Source organism: Marmota marmota, unplaced genomic scaffold (genome assembly GCF_001458135.2).
Source record: "Marmota marmota marmota unplaced genomic scaffold, marMar, whole genome shotgun sequence".
In the NCBI taxonomy this organism is placed as follows: domain Eukaryota; kingdom Metazoa; phylum Chordata; class Mammalia; order Rodentia; family Sciuridae; genus Marmota; species Marmota marmota.
The window spans coordinates 8,963,943-8,980,909 of record NW_026000142.1 but is presented as its reverse complement, the minus strand read 5'-3'; the positions used below and the strand labels follow the sequence as shown (position 1 = coordinate 8,980,909).

Below are 16,967 nucleotides of genomic sequence, written 5' to 3'. Positions count from 1 at the left end.
TCCAGTCTGCTGCCTGTTTTTGAATGACCTACAAGCTAAAAATTTATGTATATAAATAGTTTTTAAAAATCATAAGAAAAAGATAATATTATGATACATGAGCATTATATAAAATTCATAAGTAGTGTTCACAAAAAAATTTTATTGAAATTCAACTTGTTCATTTTATTACATGTTATCTATGAATCCTGTCATGCTACAGTGGCAGAACTGAATAGAAACTGTCGCCTGCAGAGCATAAAATATTTTTTACCTGACCCTTTACAGAAGAGCTTTGCAAACCCCTTTGCTATACCAATACTACATATAAACTCACTATAAATTTGTGAAACATTTTAGCTATATTCATGTTTAAACAAGTCAGATGAAGAAATCCCAGATAAACAGGAGGACAAGTCTATATTATGCAGCTTAGGTTAGTCTCATCACCACTCCTCAGTATTTCAACAAAAATGGTTCCATGGAAAGAGGAAGGAGCCTTTGCAACTTGACAGACCTGGATGTCTTGATCCACACCCTGCTGCATTCAAGTTATGGTACTTTGAGTAATTTATTTAAACTTTCATTTCTCTTCTATGTAAATCTAGATAATTTGACCAACTATACAATGTTAGTACAGAGAATTAAATACAGGCCTTTGCAACTTGAAAGTCCAAGTCCTGATACATTCTAGTTTTAGTGTCTTAAGTGACTTATTCAGCCTCTCACTTTTTCTTATATATAAATTGAAATAATATTAACAACCATATAAGGTTATTCTTACAAATTAAGCAGAATCATATGCAATACATGGGTGAGAGTACCATTCCCTGTTTCCTTTAGCATAATAGTGAATGCTGAGACAATATAGATAAGAATGTTTGTCTTACAGATGTTTCTTGTGAAGAACTGGAGACTTAAATTTATTCCTGTAATATGTTGTGAAATATCCAGCCACATAAGAATCCTCTGAAAGGTTTCTGACTTAGTCAATGAATCATATTATTACTGTTATGTGTTAAATTCTGTACCTCCAAAAGGATATGTCTTTGTCAGCTCTTTCATTGCTGTGACCAAAGGAGCTGAAAAAAACAACGCAGAGGAGGAAAAGTTTATTTTGGACCATGTTTTCAGAGATTCAGTCTATGGTCAGTTGACTCCATAGTTCTGGGCTTGAGGTGAGGCAGAAGATCATGGTGGAAGGGCTTGATGGAGGAAATCATATGTGGATGTGGCAACAGGGAAGCAGAGAGAAAGCTCTGTTCCCCAGGGACAAAATGTACACCCCAACAACACACCTCCAGTTACTTACCTCCTCCAGCTACATCTTAACATGCCTATAGTTATCACCCAGTTTATAGCTATCAGTGGATCAATCCACTAATTAGGTTAAGGCTCTTATAACCTTATCATTTCACATTTGAGAATTCTTGCTTTGTCTTCCACATGAGCTTTTGAGGGACATAACTCCTAGTAAATGATTCAGAATGTGACCTTATTTGAAAATAAGATCACTGTCCATAAAATTAGTTAAGATGATGTTGCACAGGAACAGGGCAGACCTTTACTGCAATATGACTAATGCTGTTATCAGAATTCCAGAGATCATCAACAAACACTAAAAACTAGGAAGAAGCAGGAAAAGATATCTCTGCAGGTTTCAGAGGAATCATGATATCGGACTACTATCCTTCTGAAGTGTGAGGCAATGAATTCCTGTTGTTTTAAGGCACCCAGTTTGTGGTACTTTGCTATGACAGTACTAGGAAACCAGTACAGTCACTATACAACCCTTTACCTTCTAATAAACACACAACCCTGACAGGGGGTTTCAGTAGATTATAAGGAGCTTGAGTAACAAACATCAATAGAGACAGTGTATGAAGCTACTATTGGTAACTGCAATGAATAAAAATTCTTTTTCAAGTTCTTGTGTACTTTTTGGTATGAAACCTAGGGAATAAGAACAGTCATGTGGATCTTGTTAAAATTGGAAATTTTCCCTACATCTTCTTACCAGCATCACCCAGAGCTCTATTGCAGAACTCAGAATTTTAGAGACTTTAGACTTAAGACTCCATAAACAAGGGTTTGGTATATACAGAGAGGCCACTGTCATCCTTCTATCAAAAGTTCCATTAGAGACACAATCCCACTATGACAAAGAAGTCATATACTATATCAATCAATTTGCTTTCATTTGTGACATCTTTCAAGTGTGTACAATTTACAACCAATTTTGGCAAACCAATGTAAGTTTCAGTTTTTCCCCCAGAATATTCTTTTTTTTTAAAGAGAGAGAGAGAGAGAATTTTTTAATATATATTTTTTAGTTTTCGGTGGACACAACATCTTTATTTTATTTGTATGTGGTGCTGAGGATCGAACCCAGCGCCCCACGCATGCCAGGCCAGCGCACTACCTCTTGAGCCACATCCCCAGCCCTTCCCCAGAATATTCTTAAAAAGCAACTCAATATCTCATAATGCAGCCTAGCCTGTTATCCTAACTCACACCTGAGAATATAAGATGTAAATCATTCCAAACCTTTAACGTTTTACTGAAGGTAGTGCAGACGTGGATGAAGGAATTGAACAGAATTTCTAAACTTTTAATTTTATAACATTTATGAGAAGTGTTATTTATAAAAAATTTATCTATTACTTTATTTTCATATTTATTTGTAGAAAAATTTTCAGCTTTATTCTAGGAAATGTTCTATGCTTTAGAAAGAAAACAAAAGTTGCTTTCCTTTTCAAACAGTAATTGTAAGTTGTTTTGATACATTTTTGGTGACAGATGTGGGATTGTAACCCCTATTTTTCTATTCTCAGCTTCTGTTGATAATACATTCTCTTTATCTAATTGTTAATGTAAGAAAAATAGACTGTCAGTATTTACCCCATTAAACAGTCCTTCCTTAGTCACTGGTTAAGTAATTTTAAAATTTATTTTGTTTTTGTACAATATAAGTCTCAAAAAGGCACACGATGCATTTGTGTGTGAGAACATGTATATGTGTGTGGTACTAGGGGAAGAACCCAGAGGTGCTCTACCTTTGAGCTACTTTCCCAGACATTTTAAAACATTTTTATATTGAGACATGGTCTTTACTAACTTGTTAGTCTGGCCTCAAACTCTTAATACCCCTGCCTCAGTCTCCTGAGTTGTTGGGAAAATAGGCATGTACCACACTCAAGTATTGCTATTCTTGAATTTGTGATTATTTTCTTCTGAAAGATTCATTTAACAAACAAATCTTACAATAAAGGATTAAAAAGTGGTGGGGCTGGGTTGTGGCTTATCAGTAGAGTGCTTGCCTAGCAAGTGTGAGGCCCTGGGTTCTATCCTAAGTACCATATAAAAATAAATAGATAAGATAAAGTTATTGACTTCAACTACAACTAAAAAATAAATACTAAAAAAAGTGGTTTTGCTTCTGAATCAATATGGCAACTTAACTACATATGTACACATTGGCATGTTTTGATAATTTTTTAAACAAAATTATAATGAGAATTAAAAATTTATTTATCAAACTAAAAAGGTTTGGGAAAAAGAGAAAGCATAATTATTTTAGCATTTACATATTAACTATTTGTAATTTTTCAGGTTGGCTTTTCTGACAGAAGATCCCATCTCTTAGCAAAATTACACAACGTATAATTTGGTTAGGAAGAAACTATATAACCTTGATTAATTTGTATTTCTCAGGTCTATAGTTTAAGAAATTTATTCCAAATATATCCATGTAATATTGAATGCACATAGTTGAAACAGGGTTGAAAGTGTAGAATGAACTATACCTACCATGACTTTTCATTTAAATTCTTTCCTAAAATCAATGATATAGTTTAAAGGCAGTTTTTAAGATCAGGTACCAAGTATTCTGTAAAATTTGTTGATTTAATTCCATGAATTCTTGCTCCCCTAAAAATACAACCCCCAAACAAAAATGAAATATCATTTGTGAGAAAGATCCTTTTGTTCCATCTATTTATTACTATTTGGTTAAAGTAGTATTTGCTTGCAAATATTTTCATACTTTCTATCTTAAATATTGATTTTCCTTTCTTATGTTTCAGAGAACTTAAAAGAAAGACCATCTCAATACCAAAAATCAAGAGGATATTGAAGAGTCTCTAACTTTACAACTGATCTTGGGTTTCTGAGGAAAGAAACCCATGGATGTCTAACATTAAACTCTGAGGCAAGCCTAGAGAGGCACATGAGCCAATCCTACCATAAATAGCTCAAGTTGAAAGGCAGCAGGGCCAGTGACAGCTCTTGCTCCTAGTTTGCATACTACCTAGGAGTTCAGCTTATCATATTCCATCTGTGGATAAAGGAGTCCTTATGGAGCCTTTAGTATTCTTGATTTTGCTGCCTTGAATGATTTTCTTTTAAATTCTAGTTCTTTCTTCCCATTGTCAATCTTTTTTCTTTTCTTCTCTTTTCTTTCTTTTTTTTTTTGGGGGGGGGGCGCGGTACTAGGGATTGAACTCAGGGGCACTTGACCACTGAGCCACATCCCCAGCCCTACTTTGTGTTTTATTTAGAGACAGGGTCTCACTGAGTTGCTTAATACCTTGCTAAGTTGCTGAGGCTGGCTTTGGAACTCTCAATCCTCCTATCTCAGCCTCCCAAGCTGCTGGGATTATAGGCACGTGCCACTGTGCGTGGCTCATCTTCAATCTTTTTGCAGAATAAACATTTTAAGACTTAGGAAGTTTTTCTAAAAATGATGAAGTGTTTTTTATATATTCATTTTCCATTCCTAACTTTTTTATTTAAATAGCATTAGTCATATTTGTGTTTAAATCATCAGTTTCCTTTAATGATTGATCAATTTTTGTTGGCCAAATTTGAAAAGAATAGAAAAACATGACGTGCAAAATAAAATCACCTTAAATGTGACTCTAAATGGAAGTATGCACTGTTAAAAGTTTTTTTCTATAGCATTTTTCCAGTAATAGTTTTGGTTAGGATCATAATTATGGCGCACAGTTTTGTCTTAATTTTTATGACACCCCTAAATGTCACTAAGGAATTTGTAATTTTTTAAAATGTTTTTAAGTTGTAGGAATTTCTGCCAACTGCTTAGTTTTTATTCATGTAGCAGTAGATAATTTATACAATTTTTAGTTTTTCTTTCTAGTTTTCCTTTGTTGCAAATGTAAATAATCTATTTATTCATGCCCACTTAGGATAAATTTCTATACACAGAATTGGTACCATTACGATTTGGATCTTAAATGTCCCCCAAAGGTTCATGGGTGGAAGGCTTGATTGCTAGCTGCTGGTGAGGATGAGGTGGGAGGTGGTAGAACAGTTAGGAGTGGGGCCAGGTAGAAGAAAGTGAGTTCTTTGGGGGAATGCTCCTGAAGGGAATACTGGGGCTTAACTCCTCTCTTTGCTTCCTGGCTTCCACCAGGTGGACAGTCTTCCTCTGCCACCCACTTCCACCACCATGATGTGCTGTACCACCACAGGTCCAAAGAAATTGGACCAAGTGACTATGTATGGACTGAAACCTGTGAGCCAAAACAAGTCTTTCATCATCATCAGTTTATCTCAGGTATTGTGTCATAGAGGAAAAGGTAACTGACAGAGGGGCCTTCAGAAGTAGGACACATTTTAAGGTTCTTGATAAATGTTATAAATTTTCTTTGTATTTATTTATTTTGTTATAAGAGTACAACATTTTGTTCATACAATGTACATGTGGCATTTCATTGTATAGATCTGTTATATATTTTATATATTTGCAATATAAGTTTGGGGTTGCAGGGCTATTATGAATTATACTTGCCTTTGCCTTTCTGTTTGATCAGATCCTAGGGCTGGCATTTTAGAGCCATACGAAATGAGTATTTTCATCATGTGCATATAATGCCCAATGGTTTACATAATCATTGTACCAATTTGCATTCCTACCATGTAAGAGTTCTCATTGTTCCACATCTTCACCAACACTTGGTTCTGTCAGTCTCTTTTTACAGACCCTTGGTGGGGTCATAGTGACACATTTATTTTATATTTATATACACCTGACAAATAATAAGTGCACTGTATTTTCCTGTCTTTATTGTTTACTTTGATATCTTTTCTGAAGTCCCTGCTCTTGTCACTTGCCAGTTTTTCTAATGTTTGCCTATCTTTCACCTGTTCAGTCACAGGAGCTTTTCTTTATTGCCAATATGAGGCTTTTGTTTTGTGTATATATTGCAAATATCTCCCCACACTTTGGGCTTTGCTTTCACATTCTCTTAGTAGAGTTTTGTTGTTGTTGTTGTTGAACAGTGTTCTTAGTTGAAATGTAGTCCAAGGAAACATGTTTTGTTTATGGATGGCATTATTTCATTTATTTTTCTAAGAAAAGTTGTTTGCCACAGGTTATAAAGATAATCTCTTGTGGGCTGCAGTTGTGGCTCAATGGTGGAGTGCTTGCCTAGCATGTGTGAGGCACTGGGTTCGATTCTCAGCACCACATATAAGCAAACAAATACATAAAGGTTCATCAATATCTAATAGAAATATTTTTTAAAAGATAATCTCTTGTGTTATCCACCATATATGCCCTGTCCACCATATTATCACCATAGTTTTCAACACCAGTGCATATTTAAAATAAAATCAATTAAAATTGAACTTAATTAAACTTCGATTTTTTATGGGTTTTTTTTTTTTTTTTGGTATTGAACTCAGGGGCACTTAATTACTGAGCCACATCTCCAACCCTTTTTCATATTTTATTTTTGAGACATGGTCTCACTGAGTTGCTTATAGTCTTGCTAAATTGCTGAGGCTGACTTGAATTTGCGATCCTCCTGTCAGCCTCCTGAGCCGCTGAGGTTAGAGGAGTGCACCACTACAACTACCTTCCCATTTTTACTAGCTAAATTTCAACTGCTCAATAATCACATGCAGCTAATAGTCCTATATTTGATAGTGCACTTCTCAGATAGCTGTAACATTTTAGCAGATGGCACACCATGCAAGCATGCCAATGTTTGGATTCCCCTAGAGCTAGTACATTTACTGGACTCTCTCCCCAGTTACCAAGATTTTTCATCTGGAACATGTCTGGAAAATGTCCAAAACAGAAGAAATATTCTGGTAAATCAGCTTTCTACTGTTTTCATAATAAATGGTAACTCATTCCTCATTCTTTCTTTCATATTTGAGTTTAAAATCTATTTATTACTTAACATAGATAAAGGAAGACTGTCTACTTAGATGTATCCCAAATCCACTCAAGTAGCTACTTGTCATATATGAAAGGAATATGTATCTCCAGGGCTTGTTTGATTTCCTGACAGATTGTTTAAGATTTACCTGTATATTTTTATCACTACTGTGGGACTGTTTGAGACCTATGTTGATATGTGTATATGTCTTGATTTTTCTAATGGCTTTTACTTAATCTATATTTCTCTATCATGTAAAGGAGGATTTTTTTTTGGTTAGTTGGGAATTGGTTAGTTGGGTGAAGTCTTATTGAGAGTGGCTGAAATATTTTCCATGTGTTTTTGGATCATTTATCCTCCAACAGATCTATCAATTTAATTTGAAAGGCTTTTAATTTTTTTATATTTTGTTATTTTTAGTTATACATGCCAGTAGAATGCATTTTGACATATGATATATACATGGATTATAACTTCCCATTCTTGTGGTTGTACAAGATGTGAAGTTACACTGGTCATGCATTCATATATGAACATAGGGAAGTTATGTCTCATCCATTCTACTCTCTTTCCCATTTACACCTCCCTCCCCATTCCCTTCTGTCCAAAACTGTGAAACTCCACTTCTTGCCTCTTGCCACACCTATTTGAGTAAGCATCCACATATCAGAGAGAACATTCAGCATTTTTGTTTTGGGATTGGCTTATTTCACTTAACATAATAGTCTCCAGTGCCATCCATTTACAAATGTCATAATTACATTCTTTTTTGGGGGGGCTGAGTAATATTCCATTGTGTATATGCACCACATTTTCTTTATCTATTCATCTGTTGAAGGGCTCCTCGGTTGGTTCTATAGCTTAGCTATTGTGAATTGAGCTGCTGTGAACAATGAAGTGGCCACATCATTATAGTATGCTGGTTTTAAGACTTTGGGTATATGGAGAAGAGTGAGATAACTGAGTTAAATGGTAGTTCCATTCTAAATTTTCTGAGGAATCTCTGTATTGCTTTCCAGAGTGCACCAATTTTTAGTCCCACAAGGAATGTAGGAATGTACCATCCCCACATGCTCACCAACACTTATTGTGACTTTTTTTTTTTTTTGGTACTGGGGAGTGAATTTAGGGGCATTCAACCACCACGCCACATCCCCAGGCAAATTTTGTATTTTGTTTAGAGGCAGGGTCTCACAGAGTTGCTTAGCACCTCGTCATTGCTAAGGCTGGCTTTGAACTCCTGATCCTACTGCCTCAGCCTCCCAAGCTGTTGGGATTATAGGCATGTACCACTGTGCCCAGCTTATTGCTTGTACTCTTGATAATTGCCATTCTGACAGGAGTGAAGTCATATCTCAGTATAGTTTTAATTTGCATTTCTCTAATTGCCAGTGATGTTGAACATTTTTTTCCATATATTTTTGACCATTCATGTTTCTTATTCTGTGAGGTGTCCCTTCAGTTCCTTTGCCCTTTTATTGATTGGGTTCTTTTGGGTTTTGGTGTTTTTGAGTTCTTTATATATCCTGGAAATTAATGTTCTAATCTGAGATGCAGGTGGCAAAGATTTTCTCCCATTCTATAGGCGCTCTCTTCGTGTTCTTGAGTCTTCTCTTTGCTGTGAAGAAGCTTTTTTGTTTGATAAAATCTCATTTATTGATTCTTGATTTTTCTTCCTGTGCTTTGGAGTCTTGCTGAGGAATTTTATTCCTAAATTGACATGATGGAGATTTGGGCCTACTTTTTATTCTAGTAGGTGTAAGATCTCTCTGGTCTAATGCATTGGTTCTTGATCCAATTGAGTTGAGTTTTGTGCAGGGTGAGAGAGAGGGGCGAATATCATTTTATTATACATGGGTTTCCAGTGTAATTGGAAAGGTTTTGATTCAATTTCTTTCAATGGAAACTCATGAGAAATAGTGGGATCTGATTTTTTTTTTCAGTATCATGTCATTGTATCATAGCATGCTGAGGCCTATCATTCTTACATATTGGATATTTTTGATTGGGTGGAAAATTGTCATTTTCCGGCATCTCTTTCCAGAGAATAGAAAAACGTATGCTGACAATATGATTGTATTTATCAAATGTAGTTGTAGTTTCAAAAACTGCTTTGCTGACTAATTATTGTGAGAAAGAATAATTTTAAACCAAACGATTATTTCTGGAAGCTATTGTCTAACATTTAATTGGCTCATGTTTATAGATATTAGAGTAGGTAAAATAATGTAGATATATAAAGATATATTTTGATGTATCTGTTTTTGTGGACTGACAGCTTCATTACTTGAGATTTTGCAACCTATGGATACTGTATGAAGAATGTTAAGTGATTTGTGTGTAAAATACTCTTGACATTCCAAGACTAAAATATTCCTGTAATACTGTATAGCCCCCAAACACTGAGATTTTTATTGACCTCTTTGTCCAGTATTTGAGCAGCTTCAGAGTTATATTCAGAGAAATTTTAGCCACACCTATAGACAGAGATTTATCCTATCTGGAACCATAGATGGGCTGACCCTCTATTTAGAAATGCAATCCTGATTAAGCACCTTATTTTCCTAAGATTTTGATCCCAACTGCAAATCAACTGTTTGCCAAAGCATATGTATGTGACCTCAGTTGTTAGCTTGGATGATCTGAAATTAAGTTTAATAAAAAAATTGCCTAAAGGAAAAACAGTCCATTGATTCTAGACATTTAAAATTTTATCCTTGCATAAAATTATGCTGTCAACAAGCCACCATCCTGACCCACACAATTTAGATGGTTTATGGAATTTTTAAAATAGAATTTTAAAATAGAATGTTGTTTTAATTTCCACTGAAGCATATATTGTGTGTGACCCAAGCATCACCAATTTCTACTGGACTATGCTTACAAATCATAGCACAAATTGACATAAATTTCAAATTTTGCTAGCTGGCTTCAAAGTCTTGCCCAGAAGACCAACAAAATTCCCAGCCTTCTGCAACTATCACATCTTCATCTTATTCCTTACCCCCAGATATGTTGCAGAGTCCTAGGAGGTATCCTATCTAAATTTAATTCCCAAAGTAGAAGTGTTGCTGCACAAGGAACTATAATCAGAAATGACCTTCAGGATGACTTTCCCTCACCAAGCACAGTATTTCTTTGCCATCTGGTCATCTATCTTAGCCCTTTCTTATTTCACGTGTGGGTGCTCTTGGCTCTTAGAATACCAAAGTTGATAGGCAGTCTAGAATTGTACTAGAGAAAATAGGGCCTTTTTTCATGTCTTAGGCTATGTTAGAAGAACTTCAAAGTAGACTTGCTTGACCTATTGTGAATTATACCAATGACTATTTTAGTTTTCTTTGTAAGCTTCTATGTTCTTAAGAGCCAAACATATTGACATGAACAAGAAAATCTCCTGATTCAGCCACCTTGATGATGGTTGGCATTGGTTGGCCACTTTCAGAGTCACGTTTGGATCTGCAGCGGTTTCTTACATGCCCAACAGAAACACTATTCTCTCTTCTCCGCAGAACACTACACTATGGCTACCTAGTGGAAGCTAGATGCATGCCAGGAACACTTACACACAAGGTGATGTTCAATGCAGAGGCTGGGGACTGGACAGTTTTTTCCTCAAGTACTCAACATGCTTTAAAACACTGAATTACTAACACTTGTTCCCAGAATTAAATGAAGTCATTTTTGAACACAGCTCACTTTTTTTTTTTTTTTTAATGGTGCAAACCCATCCTGCCAATAATTCCCTAACACCAAGAATGAGGCAGTAACTGCCAAGGGCCTTTTCATTGTCTTTTGGTCTTACTGGCTGCTGTTCTGGTAACAAAACAAATCTCTTCCTAACTCATAAAAACAAAAGCATCCAGGCAGAATATCACATGCAAATCAATGCTGGAAAGGTCACAAACTGGCAAGCTCCAGACACAGTCATTCATTTGGGGCTCATTTAGAAGGCCAGTACCTGGGAGAACACGTAAGTTGCATTAGTGATGAATAAAGAAATCAGAATCTGCTTTCTGCAGCTCTTCCTCCATGGTTTCTTCTTTACATTTTCTGCCCTTGCTTTGCTGACCTCCCATTTGTGGTAATCCCAACTGTTTTAATTTCTTCTTTCTGGTTTAACATTTCTCAAATAATACCAACTCTTTAAACTACCTCTAGAGGCTACAGGTTGGCATTGCTGTGTCTTTTTCTGGCCTGGTGACCAATCTGTAATGGCAGAAATCATGGCAGGTATGTAGTAGTTGCCTGGTGAATGTTTCCTGATGATTCTGAATCTAGTCCCAATAATGAGTTACTCTTTTTATTACAGAATCTCACTATTCTCTGCAGCTGTTTCTCATCCATTTCTGTCATACTAAATCATTGAATCATATTCTTCAAGGCTTTGGCTGAGCTATGACCTGATTATAAATTAGACATCTTTGGAAAATGTGGTAAACTTTTTCATGATAATAGTGGTTTTGGGGAGAGGGGTTGGGGTGAAGATTACTGGTGTTGTGTGACAATGAATCCAGCTTTGCCAGTAAATCCACGTTAGGCAGCTCACAATGTCATACATGGTAGAAAAGGCTGAGCCAGCATTACACATAGCCAAAGACTTTCCTAGATCTATCTAACTACAAAAAACAATCTGCTTGGAAGAAATATATACATATGAATTAAATGTTCTAGTTACAATCAAATATATGGGAAGTAAGGCCAGGTGCAGTGGCAAATGCCTATACTCCTCTTGGCTTGGGATGCTGAGGCAGCAGGATCGCAAGTTCAAAGCCAGCCTCAGTGACTTAGCAAGGCACTAAGTAACTCAGTGAGACCCTGTCTCTAATTAAAATATAAAATAGGGTTGGGGATGTGACTCAGTGTTCCAGTGCCCCTGAATTCAAACCCAGGTACCCTAAATATATACATATATATAGGAAGTAATTCTATTCATATCTTCAAATGTAAATGAGATGTCTATGTACTCCTTAGAAGAATTATCAAATATTATCAGGATTATTAAAATTTAATTTTCAAACAACATTCCTTATATTTTGAATATCCATTGTAGACCTAAGTAAGCATCAGAAGAGTTCTTGAGAGTATCTCTAATCATTTGTGGACCTTAAAAAATACCTACGTCATGGCATCAATAAAATCTGCCACTTACAAGACCATGACAACTGTCTCCCTTATTTAGGTTTATACATTGCATCTCCATTAAAACCTGCACACTTCCCCTCAAAGTCTGAAATAGACACTTAAAAATGTTATTTAGTTTCAGTGTGCACTACTTGTCTATTTCATTGCAAACTTCTCAAGGACAAAAGCATTGATTCCTTCCCCTCTGTTCTGCTCACTGTGGAATCTACAAAGGTATTATTCATTCAGCAACTTCCAAATAAGCACTGTTCACTATTCTTCTCCTGAAATCAAACCATTCTTCTCCCTGCTTAGGTATCTTTCTATTGATTCATCATACACTATAAATCATCCATTCTTAACTTGAGGTGAATAGGATTCAGGGAGGTATGTGTTCTTGCATGGGGAAAGAGTGACAATTTTATTTTCAAAACCTCTACTGAAATTTGGCCTGTCCTTCAATTATGAAAGTAAGCAACTGCACAAGGTAGTATTAAAGGTATCTATTTTGCAACAGAAGCAAAATCATATGACAACCCATTTCTAATCCTTAACTGTCTTTTTTTATTCATAGCAACTTGAAATAGTATGATTGCTTTTAGCTGTATACAGATGCTGGTGTAACCTAGGAGCCAACTCATGGGAAACTCTGCTGGGGGATCCTTCAGGCACAGAACACCAAAGTTGTGAATGTTCATCAGTGATTTAATGGTTCAGACATTTACATTTATTTCTGGTATTTCCTATCTACAACTATTTATTAATTAATATGTGGAATGAGGTTAGTCAAAACCATCCTGCAGTTTAATCTTACCTAAGCCAAGCAACAGCAATCTGTACAATGATGTCTTTAAAAAGTTAAACTTTTAACTTGTTTGTTAATGCATTATAAGGAAATATAAGCCGGGAGTGGTGGTGAATGCCTGTAATCCCAGTGGTTTGGGAGGCTGAGGCAGGAGGATCGTGAGTTCAAAGCCAGCCTCAGCAACTCAGTGAAGTGCTAAACAACTCAGTGAGACCCTGTCTCTAAATAAAATACAAAATAGGGTTGGGGATGTGGCTCAGTGGTTTAGTGCCCCTGAGTTCAATCCCTGGTACCAAAAAAAAAAGAAAAAAAAGAAAAAGAAAGGAAGGAAGGAAGGAAGGAAGGAAGGAAGAAATATATATTATTTCCTAAAAATTTTTAAACATTTTACCTCTGTTATTACATAAAGCTTTCAATGAACATGTATCCTGAGGATAGAAAATAATAGATATGAAAAACAAGTCTAGATTTCTCATGTCAGAGATTATTTAGAATCATTGCTAAACAAACCCTTTTATTTTTCTTTGCATTTTCTTCTAATTACCAGCTTGTCCAAAATGAGAATAAATTTTGTAGTCATGTTTTAGTAGGGCATCAAAGAATTCCATGAAAACTGCATTCAATGGCTACTGTAAAGACTGTCAACTTTGAGAAGTGGAAATGGTCCTTCATAACCTTTCAAAAAGTAGGTAGATCAGTAAATGGTGAAAACAGATAATTACAGTTAAACCAAATATTTGGCTTATAGACAAAAGAAACATTTTCTCAAAGAACTGAGATCAGTGTATACGTTGAGGTATAAATGGAGATTTTATGATTAGCTTTATAGAATACTCATTTAGGAGTGTTATTATTTAGAGATTTATTTTCAAGGTTTCTCTACCTGTTATTATCTAGAATATCCCCAGTAAAAATTATTTATTCAAGCTGAGTCTTTGGATTGAACTGAATCCAATGCTCTAGGAAACAAAGTTACACTTAGTAAGTCAATTGCTGAGCAATCAGCTGAAACAGAAATTTTGTTTATGATACCACTGATTATTTACTATCAGGCTGGATAGAAAAGAATCTACTCTAAGTGGAAGATTTGGTCATACCATATGGACATGATGGCTCTGTAGAGTTGTTACCGTGACAACAGACTGTGCCATAAATAAACAGAAAGAATTTATCTGAAGCATTAAGATTCACCCTAGTAGAACACTGCAATTATGCAGTTTTTCTGTGACAGAATTGCTTTCATGAACTCAGAAATCTATTATGCACCATTTCCTATAATATTGCTTTCCCTTGATTTTTCTTAGTAGGTAAGATGTCAGCTGTCCGCTTAATATAAACTGTGATGACAGTGTCTGGGTTGCTAAGAAGTTATCAGTAAATCTTTGAAAATTATAAGAAACAAATATAACAACACTTTAAATTCTGGACTTAGTTTTTACCTTACTAACAGACCACAAATATCAACTGGACTTAATATATATTAGGAAAATATTCATGATGATAAACTACTTCATTTTATCAGTTGTTGTGTTTACCTTCATTTAACATAACACAGTAGATTAAATAATATCAGTTTGATGCATTTGGCTTAATTTCACACTTAATGCATAGTTTGGAAATCACCCTTGCATTTGGCACTAGCCTAGAGTTTAAATTTCATGCTAGTGTTTTGTTTGATTTATTTTTTAAAAGACCCTGGCAATTACAATCCATGAAGGCAGTATATTATTTAAAGATAGAACTCAAAGAATTACCTCAAAAATCCTGGAATCCAGGATGACATTACCTTCAGGATCTGAGAAAACTGGATTCCAGAAAGAAACATTCAGGAAGGAGGGGCTTTAGAGAAATCCAATTTTGGATATCTCAAGTTGAGATACCTATTATCCAATCAAGCAGAGATGTTGAAAGGATAAATTTGGTTCTAATAGTCAAAAGAGGGTTTGGAATTGAAAATGTACATTATAAGTCAACAGCATGTAGATAGAATTTAAAGTCAAACTGGTGAGCAGTATATCTTATGAAATGAATGGTCAGAACAGAAAGGACAAGAGGACTAAGGCAAGAACTACTTGAAGAATTAAGAACTAAGAATTACATATTGAATATGTTAACAGATCATGAGTGACATGGATAAGATAGAAGCAGTGGAGTAATGGAAGATAAAGCCTAATAGACTATTTAGATAAGAAGGTGGGGAATGGAGACAGTAAATATACACAACTCTGTCATGAGGTTCTACCATAAAGGGGAGCAGAGAAATAATAAGGCTATATGAATAAATGAGGGCTCATGGGTGAACTAGTTTTAATTTTTATATATAATAATTAATTCTTTTATATATATACATATATATCATTATATATACATATATTTTATTTTCAGGCTGCTATAACAAAATATCAAATACCATGTAGTTTATAAATAATGAAAATTTATGTCTCATAGTTCTGGAGGCTGGGAATTCCAAGATCAGCTGACAGTAGATTTAATATCTGTATAAGACCTGATTCCTGGATCAAGATGGTGCCTTCTCCTTATGCCTTCTTCATATGTTGGAAAGAGACAAACAAACTTCTTGGTGGTGTCTTTCTTATAAGGGTACTTTTTCCCATCCATAGAGCTTCATCATTATGATCAAATCATTGTGACCATAGCAGTGTGATTGGGATGACCTAGATAAGTGGGATAAAACTCTGGTGATCTAATGAATGGATAATACTTGAAGAATAAAGTCTTAAGTAGATGTTAAGGGATAGATTGAGTAGATAACAAGGGTGAGTTTGCATGGTGGCTAGGTGGGGACAAAACATTTTTTATCATATACAAAGAGGCAAGATATGCAATTATAAGCATAAGTCAAATGCAGGAAGATATAGATGTTTTCATGATTATATCAGTTATTTTGTTGAATTGTTAAAGTAGGTCATCATCTGAGAATATAGGAAGGATAAAAGATTTGAGCAGAGTTTATAAGATGTGACATAGCATCCTTAGACAATAAGCATGCAAACTATGAAAATAGCACAGGAGATTTGAGCAGCTTTAAGAGTTCACTGGAGTTTTGTGAGTTGAAATCTGAAGGGAGATCAGTCAGCTTGTTTGTATTTTCTTCTGCTATATCCTGTTATTCTGATATACATCTGCAGAAGGAAGAATATTTGATTTAATCAGCTTTGGAATTTTGCCAAGAATAAGAGAGAAGGAAGACAAAGAATTATGTGTATATGCAAAAGGATGATTATAGTATTTAATCATGGAATTTGATTCTGTGTAAGAAAAGAAAAAGAAAAGAACATGGGTGAACTGAAAAGCTAATGAAATCAGTATATTGGAGTTTTAGTTTGGGCCAAAGAGTAGTTGGAATTGGGATGGTAGAAAAAAACCAAAGGACAGTTGGTTCTCACAGACAGGGAAACTTGAAAATAAGATTCCAGCTCAGCTGTAATTATTACATACAAGACTTGGGACACATTTGAGAATATAACTGAGATAGATAGAGGAAAATATTCACTACAAGTGAGCAGATCAAGAAATTAACATTTCAGAATATTGAATTTATAATATACTTGATATACATGGAATTGAAATTACCAAGGTTGAGAATGGGAATAATAGTGAAGAAAAAGATCTTGAACCAAGTGCTTGTTATCAATTTAAAAAAAAAAAAGATGTCACCACTAAAACAGCTGGTAGAAGTCGGCTTTCAATTAGAGCAAAATAAGAATCCACTTAAAGAACATGCCAGTCAAATGTAAAAAAGAGTCCGGGGAATGACAGGCCTGGTGAGCCTTGCTCTTCTTAAGTTGACTGAAGTAAGCAGAAATGGAGGACATTATGGGGTTACTCTCTTAAGGAGAAATTCCTCT

General features: G+C 35.2%; 1 long non-coding RNA gene across 2 annotated transcripts in view; it reads left to right on the top strand.

The window, feature by feature from the left end:
* LOC125611368 overlaps nucleotides 1-16,967 on the top strand; it is a 139,064-nt gene that overhangs the window by 86,349 nt on the left and 35,748 nt on the right. For both annotated transcript variants that reach the window (XR_007341527.1, XR_007341528.1), the window contains exon 3: nucleotides 5,414-5,557. This is a non-coding gene — a long non-coding RNA (uncharacterized LOC125611368). The remainder of the gene's footprint in view (nucleotides 1-5,413; nucleotides 5,558-16,967) is intronic.